General features: G+C 36.1%; 1 pseudogene; it reads right to left on the bottom strand.

Moving 5' to 3' along the window:
- Positions 1-19,154: 19,154 nt before the first annotated feature.
- Positions 19,155-21,375, bottom strand: LOC139705903 (52 kDa repressor of the inhibitor of the protein kinase-like; annotated as a pseudogene).
- Positions 21,376-25,769: the final 4,394 nt, after the last annotated feature.

The following is a 25,769-nucleotide window of genomic DNA, read 5'->3' as shown; positions in this document are numbered from 1 at the left end:
ATGGTGTTACAGGTTTGTGAGGTTTGGTAGTAGCAGAAACGAGTAGAATTTCTACTAGTTTCTCCTTCTTGCCATCATATCTAGCGGTAAGATGAGAGTGAGCCATTGTAGGTTGTTGATTGGTGGTAGTGGGATGGGACTCAGGGCCTCACCCTTGCTCTGTAAGGGCAACACAGCAGATTCCATTTGTTGTCACTTTGTGACTTTGACAGAGCTCTCAATTGCTGCAATGCCTAGTGACCCCATTAGGAAAAAATCTTATCAACTTTAAAGGAATGGACCAGAAGATAAGATTGGTTTACCTATACGTGATGCCAACAGAAATTCCAAGCTTAGATTTTATGAGGGAAAGACGCTCTTAGAGCAGGATGAAGATACAGCTTGGCTTCTATTTAGTCTACCTTCAGACCTTTGTGTTTTCCTTGTCACCTAACCCTGACTGAGACTAGGAAACAGAATTCCATCAAAAGAACTTGGGAATAATATAAAACCACCCCTTACAGATTGACATGTAGAAAGCATCAGTGCCAAGAGGACAAAAAGTATTTGAGGGAAGTAGAGTTTTAAGTCTTCCTTTAAAAAATGGTCTTAAGAATAGGGTAGAACCCCAAGAAAACAAAACTATTTTTGCTTTTTTGCAAAGTACCCTTCAGTCCCCTAAGTGGAATTTTAATAGAAAGGTAAAGCTATCTGTGTAATATTAAATACTATCCCATCCTCATAATTACTTTTTAGTTGACAATTATATGAGACTAGGGAAAACTACAGTAATTAGAATTTAGTTGAGAGATTATCAATTTCTCTAATACAATCAAACATTACATATTAACTAAAAAAGAATAATCATGTGTACTAGTGTAGAATTATCTCTAAGATATTTGTGAAACTTTTAAAAGCCAGGTATCATGGTGCAACCCTGTAAACCCAACTACTTGGGAGGCTGAGGCAGGAGGATGGCAATTTTGAGGCCAGTATGGGTAATGTAATGAGGTGCTATTTCATTATTTCAAAAGAAAATATAAAAGGGTTAGATAGGTAGCTCAGTGGTAGAGCACTTCCAGAGCAAGGGTGAGGCCCTGAGTTCTATCTTAGAACTGTTTAAAAAGTATGAGTAAACAATGTACATAATACAGAAATATTTGTAAAGAGAGAATACACAAACACACACACACACATAAAATAACAATACTTATAATAGCTGCTCTATAGAGCAGGAATGAGGGATTAAGAGAGTGGGTACCAAGAGTGGGATGCCAACTGACTCATCACCACATGCTCTTTGATGTTTGGATTTGCTATATGAATGTTTGTGTTTAAGTGGGAGAAAAAGAAAGATACAGTAGTCGGTCCCACTACCCACTGAAAATGGGGTTTTAAATTAAGGCTTAGAATCCAATGAAAGTAGACTTGCAATATCATTCGATATTAAACCAAAAAAAAAAAGTAAAGCCAGATACTATAAGACCTATCCTTTTTTTTCAGACTGAATTCTTTTTAAGCATTAGATCAGAACATTAAGGAATAGATCTATCCAACTAAAGAACAGCCATGCCTCCTAAAGATGTTTCCCAGTGGGGCGGGGGAGGGGAGGAGCTCATCTCTGTAGACCAGGACAAGTAGCCTTGATCTTGTTCAAGGCACCATTGACAGAGTGGGATGGGAGAAACAATGGGAGAAGCAGAACATTCCAGAAATGAAATAGTTAGCTTTAAAGAAACAAATCCTTATAAAACTATTAAACATGAATTTACAAGTATGATTAGCTTATATTACCCTTTTGTGATGAATAAAGATTATTTTTAAAATATATATTTCTACATGTTCTATTTGGGGCAGATTTTGGAACTACTTAGGACCATCTTTTCAGCTAATGCATTTTGCATTAAATTGTTTCTGATCAGCTACACCTAAACCTAACACAGAGCTCTGTTTCTTTGCTAGCCTCACCTAAAGGGTAGCATATGATAAATTTGGAGGAGGATAGTAGTAGTGCTGATATCAAACACCACTTAGCACCCACCTTCACTCAGTAACTTACTCATTGGCTCACTCAGCCATCCTTGGTGAATAAATAGTTCCAAATCAAAAATCAAACTGGTGGCCCATTGACCATTATGACCTTCCACTCTAGGGAAATTACAATGAATGAAAGGAGAGTTCCACCAGATTCTTTTTAATTGCTGAAAGGAAAAAAAAAACAAACATAAAAACTTCAGTAATTTGCGGTTCTGGTATAAATAATACATTTGCTACAAACCAGGAACATAAGTGGACCCTTTAAGGAGCTACATTTTCTGAAGATTCTTATGGGCTTTGACTTAAATATTTGGTGTTTCCTACAAATTTGCTAATTAATCTTATCAAAAGGAACTTCGTGACATAGCTCAATGCTAAGAGATCAGAGAGTAAAATAAGGGCTGGAAATAGTGACCTCATTTCCCTTGAAATTGCGAAAAAGTACTGGTTTATAGGTCACTGTTTTTTTGTACCAGAAGTGTCTGACTAAATTAGGTTATAGCCTGCAGGTCCTTCACCTGTCTCTCACATAAATAAAATTTCCCAAAAGTGCCCTTTTGGCCCTACTCACTGAATGACTGACACAAAGACATCTCAGCCCAAATAAATGACTTCTTTTTCTAGTTTCAGTAGAAACTTGGTTCCCTCAAAAAGATGTAATATGAAAATTTGCTCAAAGACAAAGGAAGTGATAAAATAAAATCGGCTTTGAAGGGATACTCCTTTGATTAAGATATTAGAACCCCATGATTCTAGGAATGTGGTGTAGGAAATTATGAAGTGTTTCACATAGACAAACAGATCAAGGATTAGAAATATGGCATAATTTTAAAACAACTCAAAATTTATTTTTAGGTTATGTGAATCTTTCAGAGTTCTTGATTTCAGACCCCCCCCCCCCCCAAATAAAACTTACTCTAGTTAGTTTAAGCAGAAAAAAAATTTTACTAAAGGTTGTCGGTAGTTATCAGAATCTCAGCAAAAGGTAGAAAGCCAACCATGGATGCTCTGAGACCAGGAGCCAGGTGTCAGTCACACAACTGGATGGCTCCAGGGGCAAATGAGTAAGTTAGTGAGTGAATGTGGGTGCTAACTATTACCATCCCTGAGCATATGCAGCTCAGCCCTTGTCCTCCCTCCCCCACACCAGGATGGACACTAAAGGCTACTCATAGAACCTCTGACCATGGTCTCTGGGGGGTGCCACTGCTCTCTCTACCTGTCATGATGGATTCTGTGAGATGCCGCATACATGTCCATAAGGAAATCTCAATCCAGTGGGACTGATTGGCAGAACCTGGACTATATACCTTCACATATAAGAAGTTAAGAGAGTTTTTGACTTCCTCTTTGGAGAGCAAACTCTGAGAAATTAGAACATTGACCAAATATAAAATGGGCTTGAAGGTAATGAATGGTCCAAAAATATGACATGTTCATTTCGCCTAGATTGCCTTGAGAATTTGGGTCACACTTTTCCAGGGAAGTTAATATGCCCTATAGGCTGACTCTTGACCAGTGAAATACAGGAAATGGGAGGGAGAGGCAGATAAATTGGCTTTCCTTTCCTTTCTCCCTTTGGTCTGCCTTGAGATGCAATAGTTCATTTTGCCTTGCTGATCACATCCATGAGATAGAGTACTAAAATTATACTCGTACAACCCAGAGGCTGGTTTAAGCCTCCCTCATATTTGGCCATGTGTCACTTGCCTGTCCCCTACTCTTGCTTCCCTGGGATTGCACCTTCCCTCCAAAGTGGCAGCACAGATGCTTTTCCCTTAGGCTCTGGTTTCTAAGGGAAACAGTCGACAATAGCATCATATTGCAGATTCAATGTTTCCTTACTAGCATCTTTGTCTGGTCTCTATGACCAGCTTCACTTAATTTCCTTTGGAAACTGGAAATAGAAGTTCATGCTGATTTGTAAGACTGTTTTTGCCATAACTGTCACTCGTGCTGGGAACTTCTTTCCTACTATCTCTAAATTATTTTTGCTTATGTGCAAAAAAGGAATTATTCATTAGGGGATTGGGTTTTGAGAGTGGGGGTGGATAAATTAAGTTGTCAGCTCTGTCAGATTCACTGTGACTCTCCAGCTTCCACATCAAATGACTTCATGCCTTGCTATAGCCAGGCTGAATTTTCTCTAGTTCCCTAAACAAGCTATTCTGTCTTGTTTCTCTGTGTTGTCCCTCTGGTTATTTTCTAAGAAGCTGTTTTCTCTTCCCATATTACTACAATGAATTGTTTCTGGTCTTTGAAAAATAAGCTTGAATGTCACACACCTCTTTAAGGAAGCCCTACGGAAGACTCTCTACCTCAGCTCTACTTTATGTCTAGCTGTATATTTCTGTAATACCCTGTGAATCATATTTATACAAACCACCCAGGACTTCAGCTGTTGGCTCTGTTGGCCTGTCTTTCCCACTAAGATAGTAAGCTTTCTGAGGGCAAGGATCATATCTCATTTTGCTTTGCAGCCCTAGCATTTAGCATTTAACTAGCACATAATGATCATTCAACATAAAAACTGTTAAATGAATGAATGAAGTTTGTGGTTCCTTTGCCTTGTTGTGGCAGTACTTGGAAAAATCCCCTATCCAGCCCCTTCCCTGGGTGGAAGAGCTAATCCATGCTTCCACCCACCTGTGAGAAACTGTCAATAATGCTACCGTATCATCCCAGCTAAAATCCCTAAGAAGGATGAACACCATATGAAAGGGTTCAAGATCATGTTTTTATTGGTTCCTGAACGAGTGAATAAGGGTGATAAGAAAATAAATTGCCACTTTAAAAAAAGAGTGAAATGTAATTTCTCCTAGGACTTGCCTAATAGATAAGCAGTGTTCTTGTCATTTCCATTCCCGTTCCCCAGTGGACAAAGGTAGTTAAGACATTTAACTGCTGCCATGTTTGGAGCTCCTGTATTTGGAGCTATCCTCTATCTGACACTTCTAAAGTTAGTTCCCATTTCAAATACTTGTCCAAATATGAAAATATATACTCATTTATTTATTCATGCATCTGTCTAACAAATATTAATTGGTGACTAGGATGAGCCTGTTTCAGGCATGGAGATGCAACAGTGAACAGACCAAATCTCATCCCTTGCTGAGCCTGCACTCTAATAGAGGGAGGAACATAAACATTACAATCTGTGTTCAGTAGTATTTTCCTTCAACAAACATTTATTGGGCGTTATGATGGACTAAGTGCTGGGTAGTAGAGACATGGAAGTGCACCATGGAGGTTACTCTTGGAGGGAATGGACATTAATGAAATCATCACACAAAGAGATAACAAAAGGTAACAAGGATTGTGAAGGAAAAAAAAGTAGAGTAGAAGGGATACAAATCTAGATGGGGGTGAAGATGACTGAAGAAGTCTTCTTCCCTGAGAACTAACTTTCAACTGTCTCTAAAAGATCACTATGATTAAGATAAAGAAAGGGCTAAAGGCTCATTCCTGATAAAGCTCTAACAAAGGAAAACTGACACATTCTGGAGGCTGAAAGAAGTATAGAGTATCTGGAGGATCAGGAGAGAAAGATAAGGAGGTAGATAAGGTGGTCAGGAACCAGACCATGCAATTTACAGGTATTCAGACATATTAGGGGATAAATGATTACAGAACACCAATGTTGTTAGTTTCTGTTCTTTTGGATTACATTCTGGTATAAGTAATAGAGTTTTTTAAAAAAATTTTTTTTAGTTGTAGATGGAGACAATACCTTTATTTTATTTGCATATTTTTATGTGGTGCAAGGGATCAAACTCAGTGCCTCATGCATTCTAGGCAAGCGCTATGCCCACTAAGCCACAACTCTGGCCCCTAGAGTTTTTTTTTTTTAACTCTTTGTATAATGTAAATATTTATATAATTGAAAACTATTCTATTAACTTCTATTAAAAACTATTCTATTAGTCTCACCCTGTTGCCCAAACTGGTCTTAAACTCACAGTCCTCCTGCCTTTGACATCTGAGTATCTAGAATTACAAGTGGGCTGGGATATAGGTATAAAAAATAATTCTTAGATTAAGTATCAAATTTTGGAAACTGAATCTTTTTAAGAGGCTGTCAGTAGATTGTATTGGGAATCCAAATACAAGAGTAAATGTTTTTATTTATCTTCCAGGGTTTTAACCTTTATGTTTCTTCCTATTTCTATTACTGATATAACAAGAACATTCTAATTTTTTTTTTCATAAAAGATGAAAAAAAAGTCTTTCATTTGCATATATATATATATATATATATATATATATATATTGTCCATATTTTTTTTTTTTGGTAAGAAATGTACTGCAGTTAGAAAACCTAAAAGAATTCAGATATTTGTTTTCCTTTATGCTATAAAAATTTTAACTCATACCAGCATGTCAATATTGATACATTTTCCAACTACTCAAAGTAGGTATGTGGATTATATCTTCTTGAGTCTCGTCTTTTAGATCAAACTCAAGAAGATATAGACAGTGATACAGCATGTCCATATTTTTTTAAAAACTATTTCTTAGGCGACATCTGGTGGATAAAAACTGAAATGCAATTTTATATAGTTTAAGAAAGGAATCTCAAAGAAATCTTTAGGAGCTGAATTGGCTTAAGATTAATTTTGCTCATATTTTTGGCATTCTATTATTCACAATAAATAGGCATCATGGAATAAAATTTGACAGAGAGAATATCCTAGTGCTCAAGTAGATTTGGCAGGCTCTGAGTCCTGCTCAAGCCTCTGGCAGTAGTTGTTAAATGACTTGATTTTATTTTGTTTTTCACAGAGCTTCCAAAATGAAGAAAGATTAGCTAAAGCTGGATAAGAATCAGATTCACACAGGATTTCTTGGTGGCAATAATAGAAAGAAACAAGCAAACAATATCTTCAGTGTTCTAAGCAGAATTTTCTTTCTGTATAATGTTCACAATTGAGCCAAACTCTCCTGGTCTAAGTTAAATAAAAGCATTTTTAGACATGCATGGATATGAAATTGCAGATGTCTTTGCTGAAAAAGTAACTAACTTAAAATAATTTTTAAAGAGTAACTTACTTAAAGTATCATCTTTAGCATATATTAAATTTGTATTTGTTTCCATTTATGGTATGTGTGTATGTTCCAATGAATATTTGGTAGAATGTGTTCCCATCATCATTAATTTTCTTCCTGAAAATTTCTGAGTATTTTTGTTTATTTTTTCATACAAGTTACAGATCTGCTGTTCTATTTAAAATTTGTATTTTGGGCTGGGATATAGGTCAGTGGTAGTAGAGTGTTTGCCTAGCATGTGGGAAGTCTTGAGTTCACTATCCAGCACCACAACAAATAAATAAGTAAATAAATAAATTTAATTTTTATATTTTTATTATATTCTTTTATTTATTCTAAAAAATAGTGAACAGGGATACAAGTTCCTTTCTAGAATGGAGGTTATGTTTTAATTTATTTTTAGGTATTTTCTTTTTTGCTATGTCAAATTGGGCCTTGAGTCTCATTATTTTCTAACTGGTTATTTGTATAGATAAAAGTAACGGACTTTGGGGCTGGGGATGTGGCTGAAGCGGTAGCGCACTCACCTGGCATGTGCGGGGCGTTGGGTTTGATCCTCAACACTACATAAAATAAAGAATAAAGAAATTGTGTCCACCTAAAAAAAAACAACTAAAAATAAATATTAAAAATAAAGTAACAGATTTTTTTTAAATGGGGGAGTCTCACCCTGTTGCCCAAACTGGTCTTAAACTCACAGTCCTCCTGCCTTTGACATTTGGGTACCTAGAATTACAGGTGTGAGCCCCCATGACCAGTTTGGGAGAGACAAATTTTGCATCCATTCATCTCACAAGATCTCATATTGGTAACAATAAATTTACAGAAATTCAAGAAATTTCCAAGTATTCATTTATCTGTAAATTGTGATCATTGTACCTGTCTTCCCTTGTTTATATTTCTTATGTCTCTCTATTTTCTGGTTGCCCTGAACTATGCTAAATAATAGTAATGACTATAGTCGTAAAGGTCTTGCTGTTGATTTTAATGGAAATGTTTTTCGTATTTCTTCATTGAGCAAAATGCTGGCTTTTGATATTATTGATTTTTTTTTTAAATCAAGTGTGGACATTAAAATTTATCAACTGTTTTCTATCATATTTGGAAAAATGTATAATTTTTTTCTCTTTTAATCAATTTTATCAGGCAGATTCCGTTTCAGAAAAAAGAAAGGGATTTAAGATAACAAATCAACTACATGTGAATCAGCAGTGAACTGAAAGCAGGTTGGCTAGGATCCTCAGAACTACAGAAGTAGCCCTCAGGGAACCTGCTCCCTCTGTTGGAGTCAGGAAGTCTTGCTCCCATCTACTTGCTTCTAAGCACACCATCTTTATGTGATATGAGAACCAGAACCTGCCACCACAATTATTAGTTTCAGAAACACACCTTCTTATCTGTCACCCCTGGATTAGGAAACCAAGGCAAGAACTGTCAGCTCCAGAATCTTACCTTGTCTGCTACCCCAACCCCCAGCAAAATAGATACCCCAGTTGCTATCTCCTGCTGTATTTAGCTGAGTTCTGAAATCAAGTTTTACACAAGTACATAGATTTGATTGACAAATAGAATTTACATTGAGGACCCCAGCAGCAAGGGAACCTGGGAAATAAAGATCCTGAACATTCCCACCTCTATAGCATAGCATGGTACACTAAAAAGACTGTAATAGATGCTGAGTAAGCCAGTTGGCCTCACCAACCATTTATCACAGTGCTAAATCATTGTGCAGATCCTGGGCCGGGGATGATGACACATTTTCTCAATTCTTTTAAGGTGCTGCTGCATTTAGTTTGCTAAAACTTTAGTAAACATTTTTTTGCATCAATATTGGGAAGTGATTTTTGTCAATAATTTTCTATCTTTTTTGCTATTGCTGTCAGTATTGGTTAACAAGAATATGTTGCTTTATTATAATTTGGAAGTTTTCCTCTTTTGCTTCTGCTCTGGAAAAATTTAAAAAGCACCAGAGCCTATTTATCTCATAAAGATCTGGTAAGATTAGCCTGTGAAGCCCTCTAAATTGGATATTCTTTGGGACTCTACCTCTTTGACAACCTTTTCTTGGGTTTTTAATAGCTTATATTTAGATTTTTAATTTATCAATTTTAGTAAGTTGGACTTTCCTAGAAAAATTATTTATTTCATGTGGACATTAGAATTTATTTACAGATGATTGAGCAAAATCGTGTCCTATGATTCCATTATTTTCCTTTGTATTTTTGATTATATATATTTATTCTGTCTTAATTTTAATTCTTGATCAGGTTAACTAGTAGTTTACCTTCATTGGGACCATCATTTTTAACTTTTGTTTTACTATTTTCTTTCACATTTCTTAATATATTTTTTCTTCTCTACTTTTTAACTGTGAAGCTCTGGAGCTCATAGTTCCTTTTTGGTTGTTGATTTTTTTTTCCTTATTATTTTTGAGCTGGGTGGTTAATTCACTTATTATTTTGTTAACATAATTATTGAAAAGTGATTAATTTCTTCTGAGCATTGATTTAGATATATCCCATGAATACTAGTATGTAATGTTATCAATGTTTCCAAATTAAACTATAATTTTAGTTTTTGACATTCTCTTTGACTCTAGAGTTTTAAAATAGTATTTTTTATTTTCAGTTGATATGCTTTGTGATCAGAAAATTATAAGTATTTTTCCTGCCTTTTGGCATTTATTGAGGGGTTTGTGGCCTAAATATAAGGTCAGTTTTGGTAAATACTTCATGTTAAGAAGAAGGAAGATTATACTAAGTGAAATAAGCCAAACTCAGAAACTCCCAGTTCAAATGTTTTTTTCTCATATGTGGAAGCTAGAGAAAAATAAAGGAGTGGGGGGAAGGATAGGATAACATAAAGAACCAATCAAATATAAATTAATAGATGAGTGAAAGGAAGTCAAGTAGACTAGAGGAATGAGAATGGGAGAGGGGAAGGAAGATGGGAGGGAAAGGGAAGAATCATGAACTGAAGTAGAATTGCATGCATGTGTGAGTTTGTCAAAATGAACCCAATTACTATGCATAACTATAAAGTTTTAATGAAGAGAGGGACGAGTAGGAGGAGGAAGAAAAAGAAGAGGAAGAGGAGGAGGGAGTGGAGGAGGAAGAAAGGAGGCAGTCTCAATTTGAATGCATCGAGTCAGTATTTATCAGTCCACTTTCTAAAACATAGGTTGAGTATCCCTTATCCAAAATGCTTGGGACCAGAAGTCTTTCAGATTTGGAGTTTTTCAGATTTGGGAATATTTGCATAGACTTTACCAGTTGAGCATCCCTTAAAAAAAAAAAATCTGAAATCTGAAATTTTTTGGAGTATTTCATGTTTTGGGTTTTCAGATGGGGTACTCAATCTGTATAATATTTAGTCTATACTGAAAACCTCTATTCTTTACACATTTATCTAATTAGCCTCTCCTCCCATTATGTGACAGTCTTAAAGGAGAAAAACAGCAATTCTGCTATAGATCTCTGATAGCTACAGTTTCAAACTCTGCCAAGACAGTGAACACCATTTCCTCCCATATTAAAAACCAGTCCTTGCAGAAATATTGATAGGGAGAGGAAGTAAACAAACAGGAACCTTTCATTATCTCTCATTCATTTACACTGACCAGCAGCCAGGTCAAACACATGCTCGTATTTACATATTTGTAACAATACCAAAACCTTTCCTGTTGATTCCACTAAGGTTTTGCGTTAGTCAGCTTTTTGTCACTATGACCAAACTACATGACCAGAACAACCTAGAGGAGGAAAAGTATATTTTGAGCTCACAGTTTCAGAGGTTCAGTCCATAGTTGTCTGAGTCCAAGACTCTGGGCCCAAATGAGGCAAAGTATCATGGCAGAAGGATGTTGCGGAGGAAAGCTGCTCATCTCATGGTATCCAGGAAGGAGAGAGAGAGGAGAAAACAGTCAGGGACCCACAGGCAGCCCCCAGTGATCTACTTCCTCCAGCTACCTCATTAGTCCATTCAAAATACTAATCCATCAAGAGGATTAATCCACTAGTTAGGTTACAGCTAACCTAACTATTTCCCTTCCTTCATTAACACAGGAGCTTTAGTTGGGGGTACCTCATTTCCAAACCATAATAGGTTTTTACCAGGTACTTTCCTCAGACTCATCTATAACACCTCCTGAGTAATGTATCTATACTGGCGCCTTGCATGTCCAAATCAGGTGGGACATCCACTTCCACTTTCCTTCTCTTGATTCTCTGTCTCAGCAACCTGTTTTGGTATCTGCAGTCTTTCCCTGGTGAACAAAACTCATAATTGCTGATTTCCTACCAATGGCAGTAAGCCCTATAATGTTTCTGGGCTCCAAATTATGTCCATCACTATATGTTTACTTTCTGTTGTATTTTATAGACCTAGTTAGTATTAAACGAACAGTATCTGTAAGCATTATCTGAGTTTATATGTAACAAAAATCCAAAAGCAGTGATTTTAAAAATAATTGATTGTTTTTTTCCTCATCAAAAGAAACTCATACCAAGGAGGAATTTCAGGATGAATGGAATGCTCCAGCTCCTGAATTCACTGCTACACAACCTGAGGTCACGGGCCAGTCTGAAGGCAGGCAGGTGGGCTCCTTGCCTGTGCATTGTGTCCCTACTCAAGACCCATCTATAGCTCCCACTGATGAGGATACTTTGTGGGAACAACAACTGGATGAGATTAAGGTGTTCTTGCACAGGCTCCTAAGCAAAGTGAGAATAAGGTTGTCTGACAATAAACATTTCTTTCTTAAAAGGAGAAGCAGCTAGTATAGCCACTCATATAAATAAACAATAATTATAAAAAATTTCCTTCATTACTGAAGTCCCTACAGCTCTCTAGTGTTTTGTAATTTCCTTGATATATGATTTCTTAACTTCTACATTTTTATACAGATCTGGTTTTGATTTAACATTCTCAAACAAGAATAAATATTTAATTGGAAAATTCTTTGGTACGTAAGAGTTAGACGTTTCTGAGAAATTTCCCCTAAATCCAGGGAACAATATAGATGATATATAAGTTTAATTTTCTATCTAACTATAAAATAAAATGACCCTACAATAACTTTTCTGAAATTAATTTTGAAACGATGGGTTCATGTTCATCATATACGAAAAGTACTCTATTGGAATTGAGTGATGTACTCATAAAACTATCATCCACCCTGAAGATTTTTCATTTTTCTAAGTCTGATCTGAGGAATATAAACTTGGAACTAACAGAAAAGAGTAACCAACAACCTTCAAACACAATTTATTGTCTTCTTTGATTTCTACTGGTTTCCAGTGAATTATTATTTTTCGAAAGAAGGAAAATAGACTTGGTGGTTTTGTAGTTGAGAAAAATAAGTATTAACCATAAAATCACATTTGGGCTTGATTTTTGGCTTTACCCTGTGCTAGCTATTTGAGCTTAGAATGTTTACTAACAAAGGCCCTCAGACTTAATATATTTATTTATACCAAATATGATTTATTAACACTGATAAAAATGTTTGCACAGTATAGACAATGAGATGGTAGAGATTATTATTTTTTAAATAAATATTTGCATTTTTTCCCTTTTGTGCAGACCTGCCTTCAAACTGTTTTTTCAGCTACTTTTGGAGCAAAGATTCCCTATTGTTGCTGTGGCTGTTGTAGTTGTTATTGAACAATAAATCTCTTTGGCCCACCCCGGGGGGACCTTTAGTCTGTTAGAGTGTCTGGTTAGAAAACTCCGACTTTACCAAGGATCTATAAAATCAAAGTTGAAAGAGTGGTAACTCTCTAAATTACTTTCTCTTTTTAGTGTTCAGAAATATAAAGTTTGGCTTAAACAATTAAATGCCTTGTATGGAAACAGTGAGTAAAAGGTTGATAGAGGAGCTCTATTGTCCTTATTTGAGAGAGAAAATTGCAGAGAGGGTTATTGCCTCATATGTAAGTAATATTGATTAACTTGTAGTCTGTTCTCAAAAGTCAGTATAAAGCAATTTATTACTGCCCTGACAATTTATAATGGTGAATTCTGGAAGGCACGACAAAATCATTCATTTATTTGTGTATATGCAAGAGTAATACAAATATTTTGTTGAAAATTAAGGCTTATTCTAAAAAACAAACCCAGTGCCCAGGCATAAGAATATATCTGATTTTTGCATAACTCTCTAGAACAATGTCACCCATTTCAGCATATTATTTTGTTCTCTTGTTGGATTGATCCTTCAGTAAAACACTTCAAGTCACTACTTAACAACACTATGTAACAGATTCATTAATTGGACTAAGCTTATTTGGTTATAATTGGAAAATAGCCCTTTTTTTCCCCTCCTCCTGATGGTTCTTTAAGCTTCATTAGTTGGCCATCTCTTTCCTGTCCCTAGATAATATCTTTGATGGAGCTCATACTTTTTCTGGTTACTTTGGGTATTACTTGTTTTCAGGTATTGAAAAGTCAGTGTTGCCCAAATCGAAACCATCATATCTGATTTGAAAGCTTTTCTTCATTCCTGGATCAAAAACAGTAACCAGCAGTAGAGAAAATGGCTACAGTTTCTTCTTTCACTTTCCTTGACCTACCTCCCTGCTGCACTCACTACCCTCCTACTGGATACTTCAGCTCCAAGGCAGGTTTGAGGAGCTAAGGGAAAGTCAGGGATTGGTGACAGTACATATGGAATTGTTTGTTTTTCAAAAAAATTGACAGTAAGCCAGATGTATAATTTTTGATTTAAAATTATACTTAAGTCAAGGCCATGACTTGACAAACACATTGGTCATGAAGCAATGTTCAATAATACGCTCCATATGAGAGACAGGCCAAGCAAAGTGATTTTAAAATGTTGAGGTGGTTGGAAAAGGTGTGCCAGAAATATGCAGATAAGGGGCTGGGGATGTGGCTCAAGCGGTAGCATGCTCGCCTGGCATGCGCGGGGTGCTGGGTTCTATCCTCAGCACCACATTAAAATAAAATAAAGATGTTGTGTCCACCAAAAACTAAAAAATAAATATTAAAAAATTCTCTCTCTCTAAAAAAAAAAAAAAGAAAAGATATATGCAGATAAAAAGGGTCATCAGTTAATTACCAGATCTATTCAGATAAGGGGACATTCAGAGCAAACAACAGACAAAAAACAAACCCAAAAGAACAGTTACCATCCACAATGAAGATCCAAGTTATAAATTCTATACACTAAATAACAGAGCATCAACATTCATAAGAATTACAGGAGATACATGAAAAAAAAAAAGACAAAGAAACATAAATAGAAGGAGACAATGACAGATAAAAAATCAAAAAAATAAGTAAGGATTGGTAAGAAATACACTGATGGGGAGTAAAATTGGCTATAAAATAAACTATTATTTTCAAATAATGTTTTAGTGAAAAGTAGACTTGATCAGAGGAAAAACAGGCTTATACTTAAAGACCAAGCCAAGGAACATAAGAACAATTAAAAAGACCAATAGGCAATGCTGGCACCCATTCATCCTCCTTACAATCTAGAGATATTTTCAGGATGCCTTGAGCTAGGAGTGGCCATGTGACTCAGCTACAGTTAATGATATCTAAGTGGAAGACACTGGGGAGAACTCCTAGGAAAGCTTTGCAAGGGGGACAGATTAGCTGTCACACTCCTTTTGCTCTCTGCTTTTTTAGCAGACACTATAGGTGTCCTGCCTCCACCTGTACCCAAGCTTCTTTCCCTACTTCTTGATCTAACAGCTTTCCCTAGGTGCCTGTTTGGTCATGTGTGGAACAGCCTGTAAATGCTGTGTTTAATGTCCCCACAGCAACCTTTGATCAAGGAGGCTTGGAATTTGACAGGTAAATCGTTCAGCTTCCCATCTCTTAGGGGGACTGTTATGAGGAATGTTCTGTAAGATTCCCCAGAAGATCTGAGGCTAGAGTGAGCCCTAGTTGCCCACCCCTCTCTTTATTGATTTTTTCCCCCTTTACTATCTCCTTTTCCTTCTCTATCATTTATTTGGCTTCCTGAGATCACTTTCCAAATAATTTACCCCCTCTAACCAATCCTTGTCTCATGATCCAATCTCAGGGCTGCCCAAAGTTTGACAGCCTTCTTTCTGTCTAGAATGTAAGAATGGAATTGGATAGAAAAAGATAACATGATCTCCATTTGCAGATAATATATAACCCTAAAAGAATTATTATAAAAATAATACCATAATTAAGACAATTTATTTAATAACAATTTATAGAATAACAATATAACAATTTAATAAATAAAAAACAATTGTCTTAATGTAGTCAAAGAATAACCAGATAGAAGATATAAGGGAAGGAGAAAACACACTTATAGCTGCAATAAAAAAGATTTTTAAAATTTAATAATAAAATGAAATGTTTACTATTTGAAAAATGCAAAAGTAGATTTAAACAAATGTACAAGGCATGCCTTGCTTATCAATAGAACAACTGTACCTCATACATACATGTTAAATATTTCCAAGTTAACAAATAAATTTAATGAGAATCTAATCAAAAGTGTCCATTTTTTCCCCTGAAGTTGACTATGGATTATGAAGTTCTTATGAAATATGATCAAACAGGAAAAGTAGTAAAACCTGGAAAAGCAGAACAATGAGAGGAACTAGTCTTATAAACTATTAGAACATTTATAAAATCCCTATAATTTAAAAATGTATGCATTCATCAATACATAGACACAAAGAATGATAGACTAGAAAATTCAGAAGTAAAACAATTATATGTGATAAGTTCAATGACACCAAAAATGATAAATGAACATATGTTCTTTTTAATAAATGTTGTTGGGATAACCATTTGGGAAAAAGTAAAATTGGATCAATATTTCACAATGGATACCAGAATGTAATCCAAACAATCTAGATATGTAAATATTATGGCTTGGATCTAGGAATCTTCCCCAAAGAGTTCATGTGTTAGGCAATGCAACAATGTTCACAAGTGAGAAAATTTGAATGATGAGAACTATAACCATTTGTTGGGTTAATACTTTGAATGGACTACTGTAGGGAGGCAGGTGTGGCTGGAGGGCATGGCTTCAGAGACTGTAATTACGTCCCCAGACACACACACTCTGTCTCTCTCTCTCTCTCTCTCTCTCTCTCTCTCTCTCTCTCTCTCTCTCCTTCCTGGCTGCCATAAACTGAGCAATTTTCCTCTACCATGCCCTTCTACCAGGTTATTCTGCTTCACCTCAGACCCAGAGCAATGAAGTCAACTGATCATGAACTGAGACCTCTGAAACCATGAGTCAAAATAAACTTTTCCTCCTCGAAGTTATTCTTGACAGGTATTTTGTTCACAGCAATGAAAAGCTGACCAATACAATAAATGTGAAAAATGAAACTCACAAGAAAACAAAAATTCATTAAGAATACATAGTAATACATGTTGGAGAGAATGTGGAGAAAAAGGAACACTTTGACACAGTTTATGGGATTGTAAATTAGTACAACCACTATGGAAATTAGTATAGAAGTTCCTCATAAGACTAGGCATGGAATCACCATATGATTCAGCTGTACCACTCCGTGGTATTTATCATAAAGAATTAAAATCATCTTATTACAGAGATATGTGCATACCCATGTTTATAGCAACACAATTCACAATAGTCAAACTATGGAACCAACCTAAGTGTCCATCAATAGGTGAATGGATAAAGAAAACATAGCATACATACACAATGGAGTTTTATTCAGCCAAAATGAATAAATAAATAAATAAATAAATAAATAAAATTATGTCATTTGCAGGAAAATGGTTGGAACTAGAGACCATTATATTAAATGAAATAAGTTAAACTCAAAAAGTAAAGAGTCATATGTTTTCTGTCATATGTGGAAGCTAGAGAGGAAAAGGAAAAGAAAGGTGGAGGGTTGGGGATCCCATGAAAATTGAAGAGAGATGAGTAGAAGAAAGGGAGCAAGGGGGAGGAGGTGGGAAGGGAGAGGGAAGGACTGAGGAGTGATATGAGCCAAATTACATTGCTATATTGTGTACATGCACGAATATGTAACAACAAGTACCATCATTATGTACAACTATAATGTACCAATAAAAAATATGGAAAAAAAGAGAAAAATTTCCTACCTTAATTTTTTTTTTTAAATAGTTCAACACCTATGGAGAGGAGTTTAGCAGCATCTGACCTGTTGCATTTACAGCCATCCTTTGACTGGCAATTCCACTAAAGACAAATTTTTCCAAATATAAAATACTTATGAATTGCAACAGCAAATGGTTGGAAATAGCCCAAACATCTATTAGAAAACTAATTGAAAAAAAAAAAGAATATTACACTTCTGTTTTTTAAAAAAAATTGAGGAAAAGTTCTGTGAAAGATAGTAAATGAGCTCCAGGATACATTGTTAAATAAAAAATGTAAGGTGTGGCGTATTATATATAATAAGTGCTCTTGGTTGAATTGTGTCCCCCAAAGAACTATGCTGAAGACCTAACCCCTGATACCTGTAAGGGTGACCTTAATGGCAGGCATAATCAAGTTAAATTCATATTGGATAATAAAGGTATCATTATAAGAAGAAGAAAATATGGACAGAAAGACACACAAAGAGAAGTCATACAAAAATGGAGACAGAGATTGCAGTGATTGCTCCACAAGCCAAGTAACATCTAGGATTGTTGGCAATCTTCAGAAGCTGGGAGACAAACATGGCACAGATCTTCTTTCTAAGCCTCCAGGAAGAAATCATATTGCTGACACCTTGGTTTTGGACTTCTGGCCCCATAAGTTATGGGGATCAATGTCTTCTGTTCTTAGAAGAAACCAGGTACTTAGAATAAAGTACCTGGTTTATGGTACTTTATTACAGCATCACTAGAAAATTAACACAACATGCTACTTTTCCCCCTCATCTCTTTAGTATGGCAAATTGAACCCAGGGCCACTGAGCTACATCCCCACGATTTTTTATTTTTTTTGAGACAGGTTACCCAGGCTAGTCTTAAACTTTTAATCCACTTGCTCCAGCCTCCTGAGTCACTGGGATTGTAGGTATGCACCACTGAGCCTGGCTATGCTACATTTTTGTAAGAAAAATAAGAATTCATATGTATATTTAAAAAAAATTTTTTTGAAAAAAGAAGTCTAACAGAATGAGCCAGAAATGAATAAAAATGGTTACTCATAGAGAATTAGCTTAAGTGGTGTGGAGAGAATGAGTTTAGGAGCAAGACTTCTTTAAACATAGTATCTTGTGGGGCTTTTGGGGCTGGGGCTCAGCGATAGTGCACTTGCCTGGCGTGAGTGAGGCACTGGTTCTGATTCTCAATAACTTAAAAACAAAATGATACCTTGTTGTATAGTTTTGACTTTATATATGTGATATATTTTTATTTATTTTAAAGGTAAGTAAAAAAGAAAACAACAACAAAAAAGATAAATTACTGAAATCAAACAAAAGCATAATCAAAAGAACTGAGCTGCTTATCAAATTGGTTCCCTAGCTATGTAAAGAGAAGACCAGTATCAAAAAAAAAAAAAACATTTAAACACGATATTTGGACTGCCCATCCTGTACAGGATACATCCTAAGGACAAAAAGAACTGTGAACAGATCTTAAGGTTCACTTAGTAGATTTAGTAGTGGTAATACTCATCTGAAACTACATGATTGTTGCAAGATAAAGGGAACAAATGTACTTGTTGATATTCTAAGTAATCAGAATTTTCAGTGTAAGAAGAAAAGAATGCAAATCTATAAGCAGTCAGGGAAGCCGGGTGTGGTGGTGAATGCCTGTAATCCCAGTGGATCAAGAGGCTGAGGCAGGAGGACTGCAAGTTCAAAACCAGCCTCAGCAATTTAGAGAGGCCCTAAGCAACTTAGTGAGACCTGTCTCTAAATAATATAAAAAAGGGCTGAGGGTATGGCCTAGTGGTTAAGCACCCCTGGATTCAATCCCTGGTACAAAAAAACAACAAAAGACTTCAAAGCATGAGAGCTCAAACAGGTGCCATGTATACAGGCAGATTACCGAAGGCTAATGTATTCATGAGAGGCCTGTAGGTAAAGACGTTCAGTAACAAGTGACCTGCGTATACCTTATGGCTTCTCTTCCAAATATCAAATATAAGAGAAAGTCCATTTTAAAAGTCTTTTAGGTATTTTCAACAAAGTTTCTGAATTATCTGTAGGAAGCTCTGACTTAGTTGTATATAGTTTGATGTATGTGTCTACCATTAAATCCAGATCATGTTTTATATCAAAATTTATGTTAAGCAAAGCCAAGTTACTTGAACTTTGGTCTGTCAAAGTGTTCCTCAAGTATGCTTTAGAATGCTTTTGTCCACTTTCATAGCATTCATTATCAATCTTCATTACAAGAAGAACACACAGGACCTTCAGCAAGGCATATACATTAGGAAAAAAACTTGATATCAGGCAAATGGAGGTCTTCATAAATGGTGGATGGAAGCTCTATATCTTTCCCTCAGTGTTTCCATTTGATTCTCCAACAGTGAAGCTCTGCTGAAAGCGTTTCAGGATTAGGCAAGTCACTTCTGTATATGTCAGCTTGGTGCTCCTCTGATGTATTGAATTTGAGCTGTCCTATGACTGAGGGTACCAGAGATAAGCATTTAAGACCTTTGAGGTGCTGTTCTGAATATATATCTTTAATACCCTCAATGATGTCCTCCACTGTTGGAACACTGAGGTTTCTTTATAGTGACTTTCAGAGGTTAGTTGAGATTTCAAGTTACCCTGCTGAGCCCTACGAAATTTCCCAGGGAGTTTCATCTGAATATCAAGTTTTGTTGCCAAATTTGTTGCTTCCTCAAACCAAAACTCATGATAAACTTCAATATTTTCCATTACTTTATTGAGTGAATGCAATACTGCAGTTAAGCTGCTGATGGCAAATAAGACATCTTATTTGTAAAAGATAAGACATTGTAAAAGATAAGACATTTTTGAGAACAACAGTGGTAACAATGAAATCAAAATCTATTACTGTACTACAGAGTACAAATGCTCAACCAGTTATACAACTATTCCATCTAACATTTGTGTCACTATTCATTCCATCTAAACCTAAAACAAGTGCTTGCAGGAGATCCTCCAAAATTTCAAAAGCATCATGCCTGCCTGACCCCTGAGAATGGTAAATTTCCTTCAGTTCTTTACCCATTTCTTCACTGTTCTGAAAAAGAAGAGAAATTACATTGTCAAATTCTAATAGCAGTTGTGATGATCGATGGAAAAAAGAATAAACTTCCTTAATTGTTCCTAATGCAATAGACACCCTAAACACAGGCACTGATTCTGCCAATGATTTAAGGCACGGGAAGACCAGAGGGTGTAGATAGCTTGGGGATATTTCTCTAAAAGTCTAGAAGCAACAACTTTCATTTTGGAAGAGAATCCGCTAGACAAAATGTAAGCCTGGCCACAACAATACTCCATATTTAGTCCCCACTTCTCAGTTATGGTAGTGTGAAATTTCACAGCCAAAATTTCTGCATCAGCTTCATAAAGCAGGAAGCCCACAAATTCCTCTCTCAGGTTTGAGATTCATCTACAAACCTCACCAACACGGGAAGGTGCTCCTCCCCTGCTATGTCCACCACTTCGTCAGTGATAATGGAAAAGAAGTGCAAGTCTCTCACTTCCCTGAGGATTTCTTCCCAAAAGCAACTCTCACAGATCTGCAGCATCTGCTTCTAGCTGTGTTTTTGAACAGAACAATGTGTTAACTGCTGTGGTCTCAAAGCGTTTTCTCAGGACCTCTTCACCAGAATTTATCTGGCACTCCAACAGGGCCTGAAAGTTATCAGGAGTGAAGAGAACTTCTGGGATTTCATCAGCCTCATGCCCATCCAGTGGTATATTTTGTTTTCCCATAAGAATCAAAATTTCAAATAAATACTTTAAATATTCTTTGTTTTCCTTCTCTTCAAGGGTTAAAGGCAAAATATCTTCATCTTGTTCATCACCCCTTCTTCTGCACTGGGGTTCTCAGCATTGCTATTATTTATTTCTTTATGTTTTTGTTCCTGTTCAGAAGTTTTGTCGATTTTTTTCTGTTTCAGTGTCCTGATTTCATCTTCACTCAATTCTTTTATTCCTTTTCTGTGTCTATTATGTGGATTGTTCAAATGACTGGTAAGATCAAATATTATTGGTATTGCATTATCTTGAAGAACTATCCTATGAAGATGCACCCAATGACTTCACAAGTATCTTCTACAATTAATTTTGAGAAATAAAATAACCCAATCATTCTTTAGTTTTATGATACCTCTGCAAAATGTTTAGTTCTACAGATCATAGAGGTCTCAAAGTGCTTGGCACATAATCGATAATGTTTATTTAGTTGATCAGCCTCTCATGAATACATTAGCCATTGGTAATCTACTTATGTACATGGCACCTGTTTGAGCTCTCATGCTTTGAAAACTTGTCTGTTTTTCCAGAAGACCCCATTGGAAGTACCACATTTCTTCCAGAAGACCCCATTGAAAGTACCTCTGCTAGTAGTACTCTGGAATTGTTTCAGTTAAGTCTTTTAGATTATAAAATGTATTATTACCATGGATCCAGTTGTTAGGCATTATTATGAATTTTGAAGAAGTAAATTTTGAGGAGGTATAAGAAAAGAATGCATCTTATGAAATGTTACGATGAAGCCCATTGTTGACCTTTAACTATTAGGAGTTTTAAGTGTGTTAAAATCTGTAATGGACAATTAAGGGAATTAACCAGAGTTGTGAGCCCACCAAACAGATTTCAGTATAGATTTTGTCTTTATCAAGAACTTAAAGAACACGTTACAGTTAAAGTTTGAGTGGAAGAGCTAGCCTTGGTTGTTCCACATCTGGTTGTTGCTATTTACGTTCCTTTATTGAGCCTACATCTTCATAAGCCTACACTTTCATTTTCTGCTTCATGGTCAAGACAGAATCAGAGGATGTTGATATGGGCAACTTGTCTGTTTTCTTTTTCCATGACTACATCTACTGCATCATCTTGATTTATAAGCAAAACCTATAAAATAAATATTTTTCAGTTTATCTAGAAATAATACAGAAAATATTGCTATTATTTTGGTGAAGAAAATCAATTTTGTATATTTTAATCTAAATAAAATGTGAATTTTGTTTAAAAACAAACAAACAAACAACAAAAGTCAGGGAAAGATAAACCTGTCATGTGAAATTAGAATTTGGTACAAAATGCAAAAAAAAAAAAGGAACTATATATTTATAGCTATGACCACTGAGAGGATCTGCAAGTGAGGACACAGGAAGCTATCTAGTCTGCTCGTCACAAAAGCCTGCTCTGGTTTTCTGCGTAGGAGATTCATTGATTTTTAAAATTTTACATCTTAATAAATCATTAATAACCTTAAACTCAGAGAGTACCTTCGTGTTTTTTTCTGTTTTCCTTATACTATCCAGTTCAATGTTGTCCTCACAAAACATCACTTGATTCAAATTGCTGATTGATTTATTTTCCCCTAAGGTTGCAAGATTTTCTGGACTAACAAATACAGAAATTTGGACAGTGTACAAAGCTCTCTTCCCTAACCACTATCAGGAAGAGTCCCTGACACTATCAAAAATCAAAACTTTTGCTTGTGCTCTAGACTTGTCTTGTCTTGGAGAGGTCTAAATCACCTTTCTTTTCTGTGGCATCAAATTTTTGTTCCCTGCTGGGTCATTCCCAACAGCAGACAAATACACTGAACCAATCCCCTACATGGGAGTACAAAATAGCCACAACAAAGACCCTCCTCTGATTGCACATCTTCCTCCAGCTATTACCTCATTTAAAAAATATATTATTTATTTATTCTTTTTAGATTTACATGACAATAGAGGATATTTTGACGTATTATACATACATGGAACATAACTACTCATTCTTGTGGTTGTAAATGTTGTGGAGTTGCAGTGGTCACGTATTCCTATGTGAGCATAGGAAAGTTATGTCGGATTCATTCACTGTCTTTCCTATTCCCCTCCCCTGCCCTTCATTCCCCTTTGTCTAATTCAATGAACTTCTGTTCTTTCCTACCCTCCTTATTGTATATTAGCATCTGCATACCAGAGACATTCGGCCTTTGATTTAGGGGGAACATTGGCTTATTTCACTTAGTATGATAGTCTCCAGTTCCATCCATTTACTGGCAAATGCCATAATTTCATTCTTCTTTATGGCTGAGTAATATTTCATTGTTTATATATACCACATTGTCTTTAGCCACTCATCTATTGAAGAGTACCTAGGTTGGTTCCATAGTTTAGCTATTGTGGATTGAGCTGCTATAAACATTCATGTGGCTGCGTCATGGTAGTATGCTGATTTAAGTCCTTTGGGTGTATAACGAGTGTGAAATAACTGAATCAAACCATGGTTCCATTCCAAGTTTTCTGAGGAATCTCCACACTGCTTTCCATAGTGGTTGCGCTAATTTGCAGTCCCACCAGCAATGTGTGAGTGTACCTTTTTTTCCCCATACCCTCGCCAACATTCTTATATTCTTTTTTTATTTTCAGTTGTAGATGGGCATAATACCTTTCTTTTATTTATTTTATAGATGGTGATAAGGATTGATCCTAGTGATTCAAACGTGCTAGGCAAGTGCTTTACCACTGAGCCACAATCCCAGCCCCTGCTACTTATATTCTTGATAATTGCCATTTTGATTGGAGGGAGATGGAATCTCAGTTTTTGTTTGGTTTGATACTGGGGATTGAACCCAGAGACACTGTACCACTGAGTGCGCTGCATCCCCAGAACTTTTTTTTTTTTTTTTGTAATTGTAGGTGGACAGTCTGCCTTTATTATATTTGTTTATTTTTATGAGGTGCTAAGGATCTAATCCAGGCAAGTGCTCTGCCACTGAGCTATAGCCCCAGCTCCTCAGTGTAGTTTTAATTTGCATTTCTCTAATTGAGAGAGGTTGAACTTTTTTTTCATATATTTATTGACCGTATTTCTTCTTCTGTGAAGTATCTGTTCAGTTCCTCTTTTCCAGTTATTGATTGGGTTATTTGTTTTGGGGGTGTTAAATTTTTTTAGTTCTTTGTACATTCTGAAGATTAATGCTGCACCTGGGTGCAAGTGGCAAAGATTTTCTCCCATTTTGTAGGCTCTCTCTTTATATTCTTGATTATTTCCTTTGCTGTGAAGAAGCTTCTTAGTTTAATACCATTCCATTTATTGATTCTTGACTTTACTTCTTCTGCTTTAGGAATATTGTTAGGGAAGTCAGTTCCTAAGCAGGCATGATGAAGAGTTGGGCCTACATTTTCTTCTAGTAGGCATAGCGTTTCTGGTCAAATGCCTAGGTCTTTGATCCACTTGGTGTTGAATTTTGTGCAGGGCAAAAGACAGGGGTTTAATTCAATCTTGTTATGTATGGATTTCCAGTTTTCTCAGCACCATTTGTTGAAGAGGTTATTTTTTTCTCCAATGTATGTTGATAGTGCCTTTGTCTAGCATGAGATAACTGTGTTTAGGTGGGTTTGTCTCCTATAACCTAATTTATCTGATCCCCTCTACCTCAAATCCATCAAAATAGTTGTCAATACACAACATTTCTACCACCTCTCCTCCACTATTTCCTCAACCCACTCAGCCAGGCCTTGGTCCTCATCACCCAGTGGGCCCTGCTCTTGGCACGCCAAACAATGGCCTCTTTATTGCCAACCCCAACTCTCATTTCTCTGTTCTCTTCTCATTCAGTCTCCCGATAGTAGACCACACAGTTGACCCTTCTCTCCTTGAAACACTTTCTTCCAGAGGCAGGTTTCCTTCCTCCTCACAGGCTTCTTCTAGGTCTTCTCCTCCAGCCTGTCGACATCTACACTAGATGGACCTAGATTCAGTTATCAGATTTTAGTTTATGTATTCCTTGGAGTACTCTCTATCTTATTTTAAGTATCTCCTATATGAAGATGAAGGCCAAATTCATATCTGGCTTTAGTCTCTCTCCTGGGATCCAGAAGTATTTATATAACTGCACTATAATATGTATACAAGGGTTCTCTGGAGTCAGGCTAACTTCCTCCTGTGTGGTCTTGATTATTCACTTATTTGTGAAAAAGATAATCAACATTATATAACTAGGTTATTTGTGAGGATTAAATGGGAAAGCACTCGAAGCATTTATAATAGGCTGGCCCAAAATAATTGCTCAGCAAAGACCCAATTTGTTTACTTGTTTCAATTTTTTCCTAGAAGTCATGACAGAAGAAATCTTGTATGTATCATTGAGGGATGAATTCCCAAGGCCTGGAACGATTGATAAATGGATTCATTTAAACCAAGAAAAGGTAGAACCTATAGAAACTAGATGCACTGCCACGGGTTGCCTTAATTGAAGGAGTCATTCAGGACTTTTTTTTTCAGCTTCCCAGTACAGTGTCTTTGGAATCTCTTTTCATTGACCAACTCCGAGAAATGCAACATAGCATTTCTGCCTCTGATATCTGTTTTAAGGGCATTCTTTATTTTTTTCTTAGAAAATGTAAAATATATTGCTAGAACCTATCTGCAGTGTTTTTTCATTTGCATTCATTTTCATCAGCATTTATTGTAGTAGAAAACTAAAAAGCAGCTTTGCCTTGTGAAAAAAATATATATTGGGCATGGCATGAATAAAATTCAAGGAATACAATGCAATACAATAGACTTTCTTGGCAGGTATAGGGTTGAACGGGCACTGCCAGA

This window comes from Marmota flaviventris, chromosome 5 (genome assembly GCF_047511675.1).
Source record: "Marmota flaviventris isolate mMarFla1 chromosome 5, mMarFla1.hap1, whole genome shotgun sequence".
Taxonomy (NCBI): domain Eukaryota; kingdom Metazoa; phylum Chordata; class Mammalia; order Rodentia; family Sciuridae; genus Marmota; species Marmota flaviventris.
This window is presented reverse-complemented; position numbering and strand designations above follow the sequence as displayed.